The 19968-nt window shown below is 35.4% G+C and overlaps 1 protein-coding gene across 12 annotated transcripts in view; it reads right to left on the reverse strand.

Annotated features, from left to right (window-relative positions):
- Positions 1 to 19768, reverse strand: part of LOC123683961 (uncharacterized protein CG43867) — a 253551-nt gene extending 233783 nt beyond the window's left edge. For 11 of the 12 annotated variants that reach the window (XM_045622990.1, XM_045622988.1, XM_045622983.1 and 8 more), the window contains exon 1: positions 19584 to 19768. The gene's annotated coding sequence lies outside the window, so the exon portion shown is untranslated. Of the gene's footprint in view, positions 1 to 8816; positions 8836 to 19583 lie in introns of those variants that run through there. The other variant, XM_045622978.1, reaches the window with a different exon arrangement.
- Positions 19769 to 19968: the final 200 nt, after the last annotated feature.

Genomic DNA, 19968 nt, shown 5'->3' on the forward strand with positions numbered 1-19968 from the left:
GGCCTCTGAGACCTATCGAGTTCATTTTCTCCAGTAACAAATCATGCGCAACAAGGTCAAATGCTTTACTGAGATCCATAAAAATTGACAAGCATTTCTCCTTTTTTTCAATACTTTCATAAAGTTTAGTAATGAAAGACTCTAATGCAGACTGAGTTGACCTTCCTTGTCTGAATCCGTGTTGACAATTGGATATTAAATTATGTTTATTCAGGAACGAAATAACTCTCTCAAATATTACTCTCTCTAGAATTTTCGAAATTGATGACAACAGTGAAATGGGTCTATAGTTTTCAACATTTGTATGGTTTACTCAAAGAGATATTTATGAGAAGTATCAATATTACTTACTATATCATTCGAAAATCCAAATTTACTTAAATCCATTTAAGCTTCATTTTAAATGAATATGATTTCGATTATTTCTTCTCAAAAGAACCAATTCTCATTAAACCAGCAAACCAAATACTTCACCTTGTTTATTATTTCCATTCACTGATCATGAATTTTTATGCTAAATCTCTGCACTGAATATCTGCTGATACCATGACTTTCAATTTCTTTATGTTAGTCCATAGACGCAGCTAACATCATTCAGTAGATTCAACACATCATGAAAATCTTCCTTTCCAATCAGTTTTGTCGTAATTCTGTGGATTTTCTCAATTGATTACCGCCATAATTTCAATGTTTTATATTCCCTTGCTTCATTATATTCATTTTCAAGAAATATTCAAGTGAAAATATACACGTGATGTAAGATGTCTAAAAACATCTTAGATGATATCATCTAAGATGGCATTACAGAAAACTGCCATATGGCAGTTTTCTGTAATGCCAGTCGAGATCACAAAAGTTCGATGCATCAACTTCGAAGGTATTTTTGTCTATGTCTATGCTTCAGGTGTTCCACTGACTTAGAGATATAGACATAGAGTCGCGTAATCCACTAAACCTAAAGAAAACATAGAAGGACAGATTTATAGGCTGGAAGAACCCTGCATGAAGTTATTTCAATGCAGAGTTCGTATACACTAATTCTCCAACGGCAAATTACTTGAATGATGTGGTCTGTGACTACTTCCGCTACTTGTTAATTTTACCCCCGTATAATGTAACAGAAATACTGAAAAAATACCCGTGGTTAGTCTAACTTTACTGAATTTTAGTCACCACCTTTTGAGGGTGATATCTCGGAAAGGGGTGGGCTGAGGAAATTTTGTTACAAGAAAGATAATTAATTCCATACGACTGATGGAATACTTCAAGAAATGGAGATTCAAAGTGAACACATCGAAAACAGTTGCAATCTACTTCGGAGGATCAACAGTAAAGAAAGAGGAAGCAGGAAACGTCAAAATAGAAAACCAGACGATAGAATGGAAAAAGGAAACAAAATATCTGGAAATAATACTGGATGAAAGAATGAATTTCAACAAACAGAGAGAAGAAAACAGAAAAAAGACAAGGCAATTGCATGGCAGACTGTACCCGTTGCTCAACCCTCAAAGTAAACTTTCCTCAGAAAACAAGCTGAAGATAATAAAAATAGTGCTAATACCAAGCATTACGTATGCAGGAGTTACCTGGTACAATACGAAAGACAATAATAATGATCAGTTGCAGAGTACGCTAAATTCAGTAATAAGAACAGCGGTTGGCGCCCCATGGTATATAACTAACCAACAAATCAGAGAAGAACTGAAAATTGAAACTATTGAAGAAATAGTCAATGAACAAAGAAAGAAGACAATAGAGACGCTAAAAAAGCACGAGAATAAGGAATTAAGAAAGATAATACAAATCGAAATAAGAAAGACAGATAAGAGGAAATACCTCTTTCAAAGAACTAAATAAAATAATAAAGTGACATGAAGTAGGGAGGAAAGCCTTCCGATCAGACAACAGCAGAAAATAGGAGAAATGAAATAAGAGGCGAGGGGAATGTAAATTCCGGACCTTAAACAAAAAGAAGATCTGAATTTCATACGAGCATTCACCTCCTGAACTTTGTCGCATGATTATAGGAACATCCTGTCTGTTTGACGATATACAAAAACGATATCATTGTTATAGGTAAATTGATTGAATAATGGCGCATAAGAAGTCCATCTCAGACATTAAAAATGAGGAAATCACTGACCTGATATCAGAAGCTTTCGAGGACATTCTCGTCACAAAATTCTAAAATTACAGACCTCAAGAAAGAATGCAAGATCTGTTTGGAAAAGGAGAGCCCAAAAATTCCAACACCAGGCCAGGTAAAAACCGTCAGCAAATTCCTGTCCTTTCATAAAAGCAAATCTTCTCGTCACTCCCGAATTTACGACACCTCCTGCCCCTCCAACCCCCCGGGAGGGGGCCTAGCACCTGAGCCCCTGAAATAAAAAAAGCGCCGACCCCACCCTCTTCCCCCCTGCAGGGGGGGGGTGAGTAATGGCCCGATTACGGCTATCGCTTATCTCAGTTAAAAAGGGTCTCCAGACCTCCACTTGTTTATGTCCTCCTTATCGCTTTCCCTGCGCCGGTTTTCCTCGGAAAAATCGCAGAATGCCCCGGCCGCTGAGAGTCCGACTCCTTCGTCGGTTTTCCCCACCAGAAATTAGGGGGAGTTTATAAAAATAATTTCAATGGAGGGAGGTTATCGGAGTGCTTATCTGATGATGGAACAGGGAGGGAGTGGGGTGGAAACGTCGGCGGTATCATTCTGTCTGTCGGTGAGTTTCGAACCTCGTGCTTTTGAATTTGGTCCACCCTATATATCATCCGGAATAATGGCGAGATATGAAGTCGCAATTTTGCTGATAAAGTTTTGCCTTTTTGAAGGCTATATTCTCAGAGAAGAGTGCCGAAATTGTTGAAGATGTGCAAGTTTTAAGTGTTGTCGATAATAATTTTTATACAGGGTGAGGTCAAAAATGTGTACCGAGCTTTCTGGGAGTGATAGAACATTGAAAAATAAGTATATTATGATGAATAAACTTATGGCCCAAAATACATATTGAGGAAGATATATCCTTCCAAAGTTGATAAATTAAAAAATTTCTCCGCATTATTTCTAAACGGTGAATGCCAACAGATTGAAATTTCTTTTACTATGATACAAGGTATTTCTAACTACGAAACTTCAGAGGGTGAGTCGCAATGCCTTTCAAACATATGTCCGAAGTTGCTTCGTTTTCGATATACATGTCGTTCAAGTTTAAAAAATTGATAGGCATTTATAAATTATCATAAATATTCTTAGACCAATTTGGTTGCAATTTGGTAAAGTTGTTTGAAGTAATAAGACTCTTATTCAGCCCTAACTAGATTGAAATTATTAGGTCAAGTAGGGTCTCAGTGGGCACAATAGCCAATAATAATGAGGAAAAAAGTACGCTACTGCCTTTTTTGTGTTTTTTAATTTTTTTAAGATTGGGCAACTAAGAATACGAATTTTTTGTATAGCTTTGTTTTCGAGAAACAGAATTGAAGCCACCCTATTGCATATCATGAATACCTGCTTTGGAGACAAACCATAATACGGTGTTTTTCGTCTAGAAAACGAAGCTTCATATGAAGAAAACACAAAAAAACAGAAAATTAGTAGATATTTTTCAATTTGAAAAAATTAAAAAGAATTTTTACGATAATTTATAAATACCTACTTTTTTTCAACATAAACGCCCTGCTCTGTATCTCGGAAAGTCGGAAACGAAGCAACTCCGGACCTTCTTTTTTTAAAACGGCCTAACGAATCGCTCTCTGGAGTTCGGTAGCGTAGTAAGTAATCACCATGTATGTGAGGCCTTTGAGGGCTCTTGTTAAAGACTCTGTAGATAGCTAGAGTTTCTGCTTTAGTTCGTGACCCAAAGGCATAGATAGTCTCAATATGGGCACCCTATGCCTTCTTTTAATTTTGATCCATTTGCGTACTGAATGACGAAAATCCATAGCACCTCGCTGGCACTTATGACTGTGTTGAGGCTGTTAGTCGATATTATATTCAGTTATAATATCAAAAGAGCATAGACAATATTCAATTATACACCGATTCACGAGACGTAGTTCGCGAAACATCACGAGAGCGCAGCTCGAGTTGTGTTTCGCGAACTACGATGAGTGAAGAGGTTGGTACGGGTATAATCGAAATATATTATCTACGCTCGAGTGGTATTCGTTACCAATTTCAACAACTATAACCAAAGCACTGCATATTGATAATTCAATGACATTTCACAGATCTTGACTTTTATTTTTCAGCGAACGTCCAAGATAGTTACTATGGAAATGATCACAATATGGCAGGAGGCGAAACACCAAAACGATTATACCTCGTCGTCAAGTTGTATATTCATTATCATTTCTCTAATTCTGTGGTTATTCCGTTCATTCTTCCACATCTTGTAGAACAAAATCGTGCGAGAATATATCAGAAACGCACAGTTTTTATGGTTATATTTTATTATTATATGTTGGTACTCCGAACTTTCCGCCACGGCTTTATCTGTCAATTCATCAATTTGCTTAAAGAAATCAGTTCTGCCAACCAACATTTTTCAATTCAAAAATCACTAAATGATATTTATGGAAATATTTCATTAATTTCAATAAAAATGAAATGAATTAGAGAAAATAATGTATAATACTCGTACAGAAGGCTCATTCTACCACTCGTTCATTCAAAAACTCGCCACTTCGTGGCTCGTTTTTGAATTTTGAACTCGTGGAAGAATATCAATGTCTTCGGTACTTGTATTACAAATAACTATTATCAATACGTCGTAACTATGAGAAATTTACGGATTCTATTGGTTCATCAAAACGTGAGTTGTATAATCTAAAAATGTCAATCTTTATTGCATCACGAGTTAAAGGAATGAAACAACTCAATCCTTCACATCTGCACCAATAGAATTAATTCGAAGCGCACTCTCCCAAAACTCAGAATTATTCTTTCCGCCATTATATCCCTTTATACACTTAATCCACTTTCCTCCATTGTGTTACCGACAACAAAGTTACATCCACTCAAAAAGCCCATCCATCTCCCTCAATCAAGAATAGAATTTGGATTAAAATACGCGAGGCTTCATTTCAAATTCAATTTGGCGGGCAGAAACACCAGACTCATAGTTGGAAAGTTTGGTAATCGCCCTTATTTAATCGGCCCTCTGGCGGGAACGGGCAACAAAGCCATTTTTCCGATTTTCCCTCCCTTCCTCACTCGCAAAATAATTTAATGTGCCCAAAATCTGTCCGGAACTTCGTTAGACTTCTCTACCGACTTTTTGCCTTCGAAACTTCTTAAACGACGCCCGACGTCGCGCATATTAAACGACGCCGGCCCGGAAGCCAGAGTTGTATCGGAAACGGATTTCCGAGATTCCGGATCAATTAGGGGAAGTTTCCATGCTGATGATGCTGGACCACAATTCTGCAACATTAGGAAAATTCCGGAAATTTGTAGTTTGAAAGTCCTGTTGAATATCCAACATGATTTTGGTTGCTAAGTTGGCAGTCCTTTATATTCGATCACAGTTTGAACGACGTCTGTCAGTTTGTCTGTTTCCAGTGCTTTCATATGAAGTTGAAGAAAAAATATCATCACTGTAATCCTTGGAAAATTCTCTATCTTTTTGAATTGTCACTTTCGATTTTACGACATCAAATAAGGGTAGGTGAAAGGGAGAAATCTGACTGATTGAAACGCCTGTAACTTCAGTTTGGCTCAACATTTTTAAGCAAATTAGATCTCGTCTAAGAGGTAATATCTTGTTGATTGAGGACAAAATTTACTCATGATAAATTTGTTTTTGCTGCTTTCGATAGGGGGCGCTAAGTCGAAAGTTCATTGTTTTGTTCATTTTTCTCCGAAATTTCAAATGTAATGATAGGATTTTCTTAACAGAAACAGAAGTTCCATCAAATTTGCATGAAAAGACCTGAAGGTCGGAAAGCGATAGTTTCAGGCGTTCTGGAGTTATGGCCGAAAGAAGATATTCTTCAACTGATGCACTCAAAAACCAAACTGTGTCTTTAGGTTTCAACTGAAACAGAAATCCCATCAAATTTGCATGAAAAAACCTGAAGGTCGCAAAGCGATAGCTTCAGGCTTTCTGGAGTTATGGTCGAAAAGAGATATACTTCAACTCATGCACTGAAAAACCAAATGGTGTCTTCTTTCGGCCATAACTCCAGAACGCCTGAAGCTATCGCTTTGCGACCTTCAGGATTTTTCATGCAAATTTGATGGAATTTCTGTTTCTGTGGAGAAATAAGAGAGGTTTTTCTGTAATTTCAAGTAGCGCTTAGTGGAGAAATTAGAGATGCTTTTCTTTAATTAAAAGTAGCGCTTACCATATAATTCCCAGATTCGAAGTAAAAATATGTAAATAAATGTTAGTGATATGATACGAGCTGAGCGATACTTGTAATCACAGAAAATCCACTCTTGCCTTGTTAAATTATAAAAAGACTCTCCTTGTAGATATAATGAATAGTATCAACTATTTTATGCTTTATTCAACAACCTAAAAATGTCCGGGTAACTCTCTATAGGTATATGACTACTGTTTGTGAATACTCTTTGGACGATTTCTTGCCGGTATATTCCTCACTACTGAAAAATAATTAAAAAAAAATCAATACCCAATAAAGTTTATGCTCATTTCTATTCGATTAAATTCAATTAATGTAAAAAAAATCTTTTGTTCTCAAAGCAGATCCTCTGGCTTACTAGGAAGGAAAAACTCCTGAAAAAACCCTGGTTCATCCCTGTCCCCTTATCCCAAGAATTCTAGCATTAGGGTGGCATTTTCTAACAAATAAATTCTCGCCTTTGTACATCGTGTCACTGGAGCGATTGTTTTTTCACCCCAATGGTCAACAATTGTTCTTAATTCCTCCGTCCTTCCTTTGAACTACCTTCGCTGCTTTGTGGAGGAAAAGAGGCATTTTTTTTGGCTTATCGGGGAGTTGTAATTAAATCTTCCTTTTTAGATTTCATTAACGAACGGAAAAAATTTAATTCTTTAAAATTGCAGCATCCGAAATTGATAGATGTGCCTGTTATAGTGATAGGACACAGTAACAAAACCTACACATAACCTTTTTTTTATCGAACCGCAAAACTTATTGAACAACCTAGTAGGTATATATCTATGTGGTCTCCAAGTCTGCGATTGACGCAAGAGTAAACCAAAAATCAAAAGCTCCCAACTTTCAGCACTTAAAAGAGCTAACGGCATCCTTATTCATCTTCTAGACACCTGAAAACATTCAGGATCCTATGAAAAAATCAGACAAAGCGAATATTGAAATTCCTGCATAAATTTTTGAGCATCATCCAAATATTTATCCCCCCCATAACTTCACGTTGCACAAACGGTCCTGCCGGAGTTATATCTCGTGGTAAATTCCCCCCCCCACCACCACGTCGGTCCTTAATGGATTAAAGTTTTCCGCTTCCTTCGCGTCGTTTTTCCTCTCAACCCTTTCGCTTGCTTTTAATTTTCTCCCTAGATTTATTCTCGTCGCCCCGAAAAAAAGACCTCGAGAATTTATGTGTGCGGTTTAGACGTCGAGTTGTTTTTTGATCGTTTTTCAGGGATTTTATTTATTTTATCGCTAATCCCCCGCGGCGGCTCTCTGCGAAATTGAATGCAAACATACGGTTTTTCAGTTGCGCCCTTCCTGTCACAGTTAGGTATACGTTCTGTCAAGAATACATTTTCTCTATTTCAGTATCGTAATGGGTTCATTACAGTACTAAAAACTGTGCTGTAATGAACTCATTATACAGAATTGTTTTCAGTTATATTTTTCGTTTTGTGGTTGTCTAAACTGACCTCCGATCCTATCAAATTTCAATTTGGATATAGTGGAATGATTTGCAACATTATTAACATTTCTCTCAATTCTAGTGGTGTTAAATCGATTTCGTCAGACATAATTCACGAATTTAATGAGTAATTGTATATTATTTCAAAATTCGAAACGTACGATTCAAATTCAAATTCCGTAATCTGTCAATTTTCGTAACAGTCACATCAACTGCCAAGATACAATACAAAAGTCACTAGGATGTATAATCTGAAATTTTCATTGAATTTTGATAATTTTTCACAAAATTTGACTGAAATAGAGAAATTATCGTCTAATACTCGTTGCAGAAGGCAATTCCAACACTGTATAATCTGAATTTTTCATTGAAAAACTATAATTGGTTTTGAAAAAGCCGTTATTATAATAACATCTGTGAAAAATTCGTATAATCTCAAGGGTAATAAGAGACCCATCTGCATTTCACGCAGAGAAGGCAGACAGGGGCCATTCAAAACGTTGAAAAACGCTGGCAGATCCATCAAATCCCCATTTCGCGAGGGGGGGGGAGGATGAAAGCAGAAACGGGAGAATTGGAGTGGCATCACCCTCCAAAATGTATTCGAATAATCGAGTTTGAGGCTTCAGAAATACAAGAGAAAATCAACAGAGACGAACGTCTGCGCTATAAAGGACCAGATAGATAGTTCCATATTGATCAAAATTTTAAATGCCTTCACAGGATGGTCCAGGAGACGATAAAGAATTGAATAATAGTATGAATTTGCTTAATGAAATATATAGGGCAAATGTTTACAAAGTACGAACAAACAAGGCATATATTCCACAGTGAGGCGAACAATTTGGACAGAGCCAACATTTCATCTATATATTTAAACTTTATTAAGGTTAAGTATGGAGAAAACAAACAAAACAATTATAAGTTGAAGTAATAAATATATATAAAAAAAAGGTAACAACAAAGTGAAGTTCAAGATATTTGCGCTTACCCAGTCCATCTAGTAGTATAAAGAGAATTACAGGGTACAGGGAATATTGGAAATTAAAACCACTACTTTATTGAAAAATAAAATCTTGGAGAGAACGAACACATTGAAAAGTCTATGTATGAAATTGCATTCACTGTCATAATAAAGTGTTGAATGAGTGACATTTTCATACAGCTGTCATGTACAAATGAAATAAAACAAAGTAATTTCCACAAAATATAGTATAGGTATTATGTTTCATTTTATTTGATAATGAATTTCCAACAAGTAAGGACTGAAGTTGAAATTTGAATACATTTTATTTAATGATTATACGAGTTTATCGAATATTTATGAATCATTGCTACAGATCGGGAAAATAAACATAAAAACTTATAATGAATTCATTCACCACAGCTTACTAACTGGATTTTTCATGACAATTTGGATTTTTCTAAGAATTTCGAGAGAATCGTTCAAAATTTTTTCCTCTTAATCGGTAACAGATACGACAAAACTACAAAATACCATGAAGTTTAGTGTATCAACAAAGATTCTTTTTACATTTTTTCAAATTCACAGTGGCTCACCAAAAAAAAAAAGTTCTAGAGGAACACAGTGGACAATGTTCCAAAGAAAATATCACCCTGTGGATTTGCTATCGAAATTGGCATGTCACATGGTGTGAACTATCATCAATGATAATATTTATGTCAAATTTAACTTGAAAAAAAAACTCTCCCGACTAACCCTGCATATGTATATGTAGTTACACAAAAATATCTGAATACAATTTTCCCGATTTTGAACAGTATCCAGAAGCAAAACACCGTTGGACGAGATCAACATCTGGATAGATGGCCGCTGTGATATGCAAACGCAGCTTTATTAAAGTACTTTTCTCGAATTTTTCCGTGAAAATGATCTTCGATTTCCCCAGACTTAGCAACATCTGGTTCCCCATTCATAGCCATAATACAGCGAGGGATTCGAAGTCTATGCAGATAGTGCAAGGCCATTTTCCTCTTGGATGCACGAGTCGAACCATCCCGGAAAATATGCCAGACAACTGCAACCGAGCGTTGTCACATTCTGAGTGAATTTACACCTAAAGCTGACTCTGGAGCATTTGCCTTATTCAATATGGCCGACTTGGGAGTCTGTTCATTTATCCGCCAGTCTTGTTGTGGAAATTTAGAGACTCGGTCCGTTGGCCGGATGGAAATCAATGGGAAGATCATGCAAATGGATGCTGTGGAGATGCGAACTCAGTGGCCTGGATAGAAGCTATGAGATTGGCTGACACAGTTTGCAGAAAAATTTTATGCATGCAGATCCATTGAATCTCTTCAATGTTCTGGTTTCACTATAAACTATAAAGCTTTTATGACTATTCTAGAATATCAGCCTCGAAAGGGTTGAAAAGAGGCCTATGCAAAATTTCGTGAATAATACTCCACTAGGAAATTTCATAAAAAAAGATAAATATAAAGGGTTTTTCAATCAGAGGTTTCAATTTGAATAGCCCGCTAATCTGGACAGCTGTCACTTTCGAAGCTGTCATTTTTTGACATTTGACAGGTAAATACTACGCCATTACTAAAAATGGAAGATACACACTTTAACAACAAAATGAAATATTCAAAATCCTCTACAAAATTGGTGGAACTTTTGCAGTCACAGTTCACAAAGCTGAAGAACTTTTGGGGCGTCTTGGAGCACCTTTTCAGTCAGTAATAGTGAAACTTGTGGAAAAATTTGAGCTGTTGGTACAAATTAGCAATTTAAAGAATCGAAACCGTGTGCATCGCTCAAAAACAACTGAGAATAATGCTGATGTATCCACGTAGCGTTGACGAAAACCCAGGTTTGTTGATCTTAGAAATAAGTTATTCCACAAACGGAATTACACCATCCTTTTGCAAGAATAATAAGGAGAGACTGAGTTTCATAATCCATGCAAAAAAGCTCCTCTTGTTAAGACCGCTTCATTAGAAAGTCGTCTTCATATGGAGCTTGAAAGTGGCTCCGGTTTCATGAACATATTCCGACCGTCTTTTAGAGAAATCTTCCTTTTATTCGTAAATATTAAATTTCCCAAGGTTGGCTTCTGTGGGAACTAATGATTTATTGCCTATTTCTTATCAACAGAAGAATAGGCTTAAAGGTGCACACAGACGTTAGGACCATATATTAAGGGTGTTTTTTTTCGAGGTATATAACTTTAAGTTGGCATTACTGTTCAAGATGGCGACCGATTTAACAGCTGTCAAGTGATTTATTCCCAGTTCGGTTTGGCAATTCATCATGAATAGACTCCCGCCTGAACAACGCTTGCAAATAGTGCAATTTTATTTCGAAAATAATGGTTCTGTGCGGAATACATATCGCGCATAGCGATGAAGCGCACTTCTGGTTGAATGACTACGTCGACAAACAAAACTGCCGCATTTGGAGTGAAGCTAATCCTCGAGTGTATGTCGGAACACGTTTGGTGACCGCCTAATTTCACGTTTTGGACCTGTGAATTGGCCTCCAAGATCTTGTGATTTAACACCGCTAGATTACTTTCTGTGGGGCTATGTAAAGTCATTGGTCTATGCGGATAAGCCACAAACCATTGACCATTTGGAAGACAACATTCGCCGTGTTATTGCCGATATACGGTCACAAATGTTGGAAAAAGTCATCGAAAATTGGAGGTCCAGATTGGGCTACATCCGAGCCAGCTGTGGCGGTCATATGCCAGAAATCATATTTAAAATGTAATGCCACAAGATTATCTTGCGGATAAATAAAGGTCATGTCAATCGAATAATCCATCGTTGTTTTATTGCAATTTAAAGTTCTATAGCTCTAAAAAAAACACCCTTTAGATCGTAGTCATAACATTCCAAAATTAACAAATCGTCGACGGTTTTTCCATCGCACCCCGTACATTTCCGTCCTATCTTCGTCGTACCATCAAGACAAAGCTGAACGAATAGAGCAGCCTTTGTCTCTCCATTTATCAAGTCGCCCTGAATGGTCCATTGTTCGTCCCATATCCAAATTTCAATGGCTCTTTCAACGTGCTCGTCATAACATTGAACGCGTCACTTCGGCGATTGTGTTGCTCTAGGTGCCTAATGGATAATGATGGAACACTCTTGTCAGTCGATATTAATGCGGAGGAAATTTATTTTCCGACTCCACCTAAATTAATTTTCGGCAAAAACTGGGATTAACTTGACGTCGCTAGCGCATTTTGGAAAGGGTTCTGTGGAGAAAGGGGGAGCTTCTAACGAAGGGAAATGATGGATATTTCGATTGGATACGGCAGGTACACGCTGAATTTTCTATAGTGAAAACACTTTTAAAAAATCCAAATAATATAACATTATGGTGGATGCGCCGGGTTTCGGTTTTCTAAAACTTTTATTGCTATTCATAGAAATGAATATCCAAGGAAATAATCGCTCCAAACGTCAACTAAAACCTCTTGTCGTGAAATTCCATGATGCCTCAAGCTATTCTTGTGGGTTTCGTTGTTTTGAGTAGATACTCAAAAGTCAAAAATGAAAAAACCTGAAACCTACACTCTGTGATTACGAAATGGCGGATGAGCTGTGAAATAGTCATAAGCTCAGTGAAGAAATTATGAATTTTCGATTGGAACTAGGTATTCATGGGTGATATTGCCTGAAATTGAACTGTTGTTATTTGTTCACTTAAAAAGTCGGAGATATGGGAAATAAAATATACCTATCTGTTTGGACCTCAGGAATTTTCTTATCAAATATAGAGAATAAAAACAATAAATACAATCGAACTGAAATTTGGAAATCAGTAATAGAGAAACGTAAATTCAAAGAAACTCCAACTTGAATGCGATCGGTAGATTTCGTCCTCAAAAATCTGTAGGTATATTACGGTAGATTCTGATTGCTCCAATAATTTTGGTTTGAATCTGGTGTCAGTATTTAGGTGAAAAATTCGACTTTTTTAAGTTTTCAAAGGTAATTATAGATCGAATAGTTTCTATTATTTATCAATTAAAACTAAAAATGTTATTATCAGAAAGTAGTAGTGGAATTTTACTAGGGAGTATTTAAAACAGATCTAAAAACATGTATTTCAGTAACAAAATATTTATTTTATGAAAATAAAACTTCGGAACATTTTTTAGTTACAGATTTCCAAAGTATATAATTTTGAGTGCAAGTCTACAGGGTGATATTTTTTCTGGAAAATGTCCGCTTCTTTTCACCAGAACTTCTTTTGGTGAACCACTGATAATTTAGAAAATTCTAAAAAGTATCTCTGGTTCAGTAGTTCTACACTTTCTGGTTTCTTGTCGGTTCTTGTTTGAAACAATTCTTCAGTATTCCTCAGGAAAATTGAAATTATTATAACATCCAGTAAGCTGTGATGAATAAAATTGATTATAATTTTTGTTACTTATTTACCCAATCTCTAGAGAAGATTAATAAAGATTCGATAAAGCGTCACAACAAAGTAGGACTACAAAAAACACCCTGTATTTCGAAAACAAAGCGTTTGCGGGCCCATGTATGGACATTCTATTCTTAAAATTATTCAAGGAATTATTCATTTTTCTTCGTATCTCCAATTTAGGAATACCCTGTATAAGGTGAAAACAATCAAATCGGTAATCGAAAAATGCCATTATTTCGAATACTTTTTGGTTCAAACTTCGTTTTCTAACTTTTTTTCTCACATTACATCAGATATGAGTAAACGTTGTCGTCAAAAGAGAAAAAGATCTAAAGGGTGTTTTTTTTAGAGCTATAGAACTTTAAATTGCAATAAAATAACGATGGATTATTCGATTGACATGAATTTTATTTATCCGCAAGATAATCTTGCGGCATTACATTTTAAATATGATTTCTGACATATGACCTCCACGGCTGGCTCGGATGTAGTCCAATTTTTGATGACTTTTTCCAACATTTGTGGCCGTATATCGGCAATAACACGGCGAATGTTGTCTTCCAAATGGTCAAGGGTTTGTGGCTTATCCGCATAGACCAATGACTTTACATAGCCCCACAGAAAGTAGTCTAGCGGTATTAAATCACAAGATCTTGGAGGCCAATTCACAGGTCCAAAACGTGAAATTATGCGGTCACCAAACGTGTCTTTCAATAAATCGATTGTGGCACAAGCTGTGTGACACGTTGCGCCGTCTTGTTGGAACCACAGCTTCTGGACATCATGGACCATGGTTGTTCAATTCAGGAATGAAAAAATTAGTAATCATGGCTCTATACCGATCACCTTTGACTGTAACGTTCTGGCCATCATCGTTTTTGAAGAAGTACGGACCAATGATTCCACCGGCCCATAAAGCGCACCAAACAGTCAGTTTTTCTGGATGTAACGGTGTTTCGGCATACACTTGAGGATTAGCTTCACTCCAAATGCGGCAGTTTTGTTTGTTGACGTAGCCATTCAACCAGAAGTGCGCTTCATCGCTAATGGACGTAGTGCGCGATACGTATTCCGCACAGAACCATTATTTTCGAAATAAAATTGCACTATTTGCAAGTGTTGTTCAGGCGTGAGTCTATTCATGATGAATTGCCAAACCAAACTGAGAATAAATCACTTGACAGCTGTTAAATCGGTCGCCATCTCGGACAGTAATGCCAACTTAAAGTTATATACCTCGAAAAAAAACACCCTTTACGTCGTTGATGAAATTTTTCTAAAAACGGATTAATTGACATTGTGATCAAATTAATACGCAACCCTGTTGTCATGGCGTCACTTTGCAGTTTAATTGAGTAGCAAGCAAAGAATTTTTGCGGCTGGAATGTCTGCAATAATACGAAAAATAAATCCGCATAATAACTGTAGCCAAAAAAAAAAGCCCCACACGTTGCACGTTTCGCGTCATTTGGCTTTCTCCATCTTCCTAATTTTCCCTTCATTTCATCTAAAAACGTCCGCTCTATTTCGAACGTCACACGTTAATGAAACCCTCATAAAACCTGGAATCTCTCGTCCGCCGAGGTGAAAAAGGAAGGCATCAGATTCATAATCACTTCCTTTCTTTGCTACCGAAATAAAAGCCGCGTTCTCGAAATATATTTCTATTTTCGTACGATCAAAGCAACTGCGAGAAAACTCTGACAAATTGAATGGGATGTAGATGGAATAAGTAAAGTATGATCTAGGCCCGTTGAAGATACACTTGACGTTTTTATGGTTTCACATCTTGAGGGCCAGGAGTTTTACACTTGAATCTGATCTTGTATCGTTTGTTTTATTGAGAAAGTTTACGGATTTTTTTTTGTTTCGTTGGCATTGTCTGAATTAATTGCTTTCTTGTTGGTACACGTGTTCTTAACTCTTGTTGATATATGCAGCTGTCACTTATTCGTTGACAGTCGAACAAGTTTTGTTATAACTGTTTTAAAGGCCTGTTTCACCACTTTCTGATTAAGTTCTGATTATTCATTCATAATTTCGGAACTATTCCTGTCCACTAGCTTATAAATTTCAATGAATTCTAAATATAATCGAGTCTCCTGCCTTTTGATTCCACATGTATAACTTTCATGTTGTCAATTATGTGTTGCAAAGATGGAGAATCGCACATTTTTGGTTACATCAAATCGATGTTCGTCAAATCTAGTTTTGAACGAACGTTCTGTCTGTACTATACACATATTTCATGTTGCAAGTTGAACATGTTCACCCATAAACTCCTAATTTACTTGTGCTCGGGGTTGAATGTTTTGCAATGAATAAAAACGATATTTTATTTTTTGGTTTGAAGGCAATATCCATGCTAAGTTTGGAAAAACTATTAAGGGGGATTTATATCACGTAGCATTTTCGTGATCTGTCAAAGTTCAAGTACTCCTTTCTCCTCAACTTTTTTAAGATCTCACCACATTTCAGGATGAGTGAAACAATCTCAAACGTTCCTCTGATTTACGGTTTTTTTCCACCAAATGCAAAAATTCAAAATACGGTTTTAATTTAATTTTTAGTTTTAGACGAATCGCATTTTTAGCCTTTGACAAGACTTTTTGCATGATATTTTTCCTTAAAAATTCATAAAAAAATATTTGTTCGGAAAGTTATATTATGCATATATTTATTCTTCGATAAAAATTCATCTAATTCTTTTTTTTCATTCCAAAAACACTAATAAATAAGGACTATCATCGAAGTACAAGAGAGAAATGAATTTTTTGTTCTTATGATGTGGTGTATTCAATTTGAGGTCATTTGTGATATTTTCTGATTATTAAATTTCCTATAATGACATGTTTGAACCCATTATTTACAGCTATTCTTTTTATAGTTATAGTAGAATATCTTTATTGGATAATGGCTACAAACCGAATTTCATGAAGTTATCTCCAGAAACAAATGAGTTGTACAGAAAAAAGAAAATCTCGATTTTCAGTATTATCGAGATATCTCGGGAACCATTGGAGATATTTTGGATCTGTTAACACCAACACACTAATCCCTAAATAAAGCAATTTTTTTATAATTTAAGCCACCCTGTATCTCTAACGGTTTTCGATATCCCTGTAGTGCCCCCCTAAATAGTTCTAACTCTGTCTTAGAATAAACGGAAGAACTCTATCGAAAGATTTTGTCTAGATGAAAAAAACTTTCATCCCATTAATTAACATGTTTGATCTCAATTTCTATCAATCTTTTTCCATTTTATTTCTTATTCTATTGACATTTTTTCGATCCTTTGTCGGTAATCCTCATTGTCATTAGGTACTTAGACTCAGACTTAAAGTAATAATTTTATATTACACTCAATAAGTAGTTATAATTCAAGAAAATGGAATCAACATCAAATATATGAATCATTTTTATTAAGGATACAAAAATATCAATTAATAAAAAAATTATAGTATTGTAGTATTTGGCATTTAGTTGTTTTTATGTCGTCTTCTATTAAAGATAGTACATAATTAAATCGATTAGTCGAAATCTAGAACTAAATTCTTCAGTCATATCATATTCAACAAAATGAGGTCTAATTTCACGACGTCTTCTCCTCGGTCTTCTCGGATATGATATACGTGCAGAGAAATCGTTGTTGAACAAAAACAGTTCCAGAAATAATGAAATACCTAACCTATCCTCATTCTCACTTACTCAAAATAAACTGACACTTGACAAATGACAATAACGCCTGTCATGACTCATGAAGAATGTTGGGTTAATTAATGGATAAAAATATGTTAGCCATTTGAACTAGGTGTTAAATTATTATGAAGATTACCGGCCAATTTCACCTATTCGACACTAGGTAAAACACAATTTTTACGGATATCTGTTGGATAAATTATGACTCCCGTCTGATTTTTACAGTGAAACTACCCGACTGTCAAAGTCGAGAAAAAAACAGGAACGCCAAGTTGAACGAATGGCAGGCAAATAAAAGGAAATAAATCTACGGGAATTAGAGATAACGGAAAAAATATGCGACCGAATACAAAGAAAAGAATGAGAAATGTAGGTTTTCGGAATTGTGACTTCGTCTATGAACAACCTATCGGTCACCGATTTTTCTCAGTGCAAAATAGAGATATAATAGTTTCTCCTGTACAGATCTTAATAAGAATCAGTAATATTTTGAATTCTCAGAATTTTTAGGTATTAGACTGAAGTTGTTCATTTGAAAATACATATCAGGTGACTCAATTTCTTTTCAATAGAAGTTCTCGATGGTTGATCATAAACGGAGCGAACGAAAGATGCTCTCAAGAGAAAGGAACAAGATGTGTGATCGAATAAATAGTTCCATTTATTCGGAAAAAGATACGTTTTGCAAACGACAACCGATTTTCTGTTTTACAAGAGATAACTTCCACATTTGAGTCGAACAACGTTCTGTATAGGATTTGGGCTGATAAATGGTGGCAATTTTTCCATAAGTTTTTTTGTTTGTTCCCCAATTGATCAAACGGTTTCCTTTGGCAAGAGAAATCGTTACCGGAAAGGTAGAACAATCAATTCTGGTTGAGATTTGGTTTCAAGAGATCTGCAGATTCAATTTAGTTTTTATTTTTACGTAGGTAGGTAGGGTAAATGCACTGGTTAGCCGACCGGCACTGGTTCTCGACCATTCCGTGATTTGAGATGAAATAATAATAAAAATATATCATGTAGTGCAAAATATTTTCGCGGTACGTGTTCTCGACCATTCTACCCTTCCAAGATAGTTTGCATAGTAGTGGTCAGAGTTTTCGCGCTAAAAATTAGTTTATAATCGTCTATCATAAAAAAGGGTTCTTTCTCGTCCTCTCTTAGAAAAGTGCTTTATGATATATGACCAGAAAATAGTAATTATTTCTTATTTTAAATGAATTATGTGTGTATATTATGTTCCATGTCAACTATAAGATATATTTTTGAGTGTATTTCAATCAAGAAGCCAATAAATGTATATTTTTTTGTTCATTATTCGGCGGTCGCGAACTGGTATTTGTATCTTTTATTTCTTGACCAAAGTGGTCGAGAACCAATATGTTACTTCAATAATTGTTTATTTCAACCGATATATTTCTGTTGGATCATTTTCGTTTTTTTCGATACCCTGATTCATTTATATATCTACTTTCTGAATATTAGTTTGCGACCACCGAATTAACGTTGAAACATTTATTTCTACCCTTTATTTATTCGCGGTCGAGAACCAATTTGATTGTACTTAATTCTCGACCACTGGTGGTCGGTATTTTATATTTTATTTACTCATTAGTTTCTAAATAGATATTAAGAGCAAAATAACCAAATAATGTTGTATGAGTTGCTATTTTGAAAAATTTATAGAAAGTGGAAACTTTTGCAAAATAATTTTTTCTTACGTTCCGAGTGTTTCTTATTTGATTACCTTATCTGAAACCCATCTGAGTGATAGGTAGTGATGTCGATGGTACGGTACGAAAATAAGTACTAATCACTCATCTCGCTCTAAAGATTTTTATAAAATTTTTAAAATTATATGACAAACCATTTAAAACTCGCCAAAGAATCGATGAACACCAACACCATTAAAATTTGATAAGTTTATGTGTGAAAAAATCGTGCTCGAAATCGATGTTTCTGTTAACTGGTCGAGAACCAGTGCATTTACCCTATTTATATTTGAATGATTTTTAATTCATATTATTCAATGATAATTTACTTGAATCTTGAATAACACGAAGTAAAAAAGTTATGAAATTCCAACCAATATCAATCATAATTCTTTATGAGATAACAATTGAGAAAGTCAGAATCCTAAGTCGCTCTCATAGCTTTCAATGAAATACTTACCAAGAATCAGGGAGCTAGATTGTATTACCTGTGTAATAATTAATCAATAATTGTCACCTTGTATGAAATAATAGCAATGTTCTATGATAATAGAAGAATACAGCATATGAATCAACTTCGTATCACTCTTAAAGAAACAAGGAAAACTTTGAAAATTTCGTCGGTTATGCAGCTGTAAATTACTAGCTACCTATCACACGCAAAGTGTGGGAGTGTTAAAAATAGCCGGTAACAACAATAAAGACCAGAATGAGTAGGTACCATCTTAATATGCAATTATCAACCCACTCCCTGATAAGTAGGTCAAATCTAACTGCAGTATGTTCGCCCCAGGGGCCTCCAAAAAAAAATTAAAAAACAACAGAGTTTTCCAAAAATTTTAATCACCATTCTTCAGAAAAAAATTAATAATAACATAATAGTGACATAAAAAAGCATGAACAATTATGTAGTTAATTCAACAATTGAAGAACTCACCAGTATAGGTTAAACAGGGGAACCTGGAAGAATTTTACTACCTAAAAACTGTTCAGGAATGTTCTGTTCACATTAAACTACTGGGATAGTTTGTCATTGTCTTTGATTCCTTTGAAATCATTTCGAAAAACGAAACTAAACAACACCCTTACGTTCTACGTTCATGCCAACTACGGAATGAAGTTGCGCATGTGTCAAGCTCGATCAGCTGGTAAATTTATGGATTGTGGGAAAGTTTCAGTTTGAATCGTTCAGACATAAAAGAGCATTAAAAATTTGTGAAATAGTTCCGTTTTTTGAACAAAATGTAATAAAACACGTTTTCTAGGTCTCGAATGAAAGTTCTCTCAATGTTATAATCATTTAGGGCTCCAAATTCAATTCG

The sequence above is a fragment of the Harmonia axyridis genome, chromosome 7 (genome assembly GCF_914767665.1).
Source record: "Harmonia axyridis chromosome 7, icHarAxyr1.1, whole genome shotgun sequence".
NCBI classification, from domain to species: Eukaryota; Metazoa; Arthropoda; class Insecta; order Coleoptera; family Coccinellidae; genus Harmonia; species Harmonia axyridis.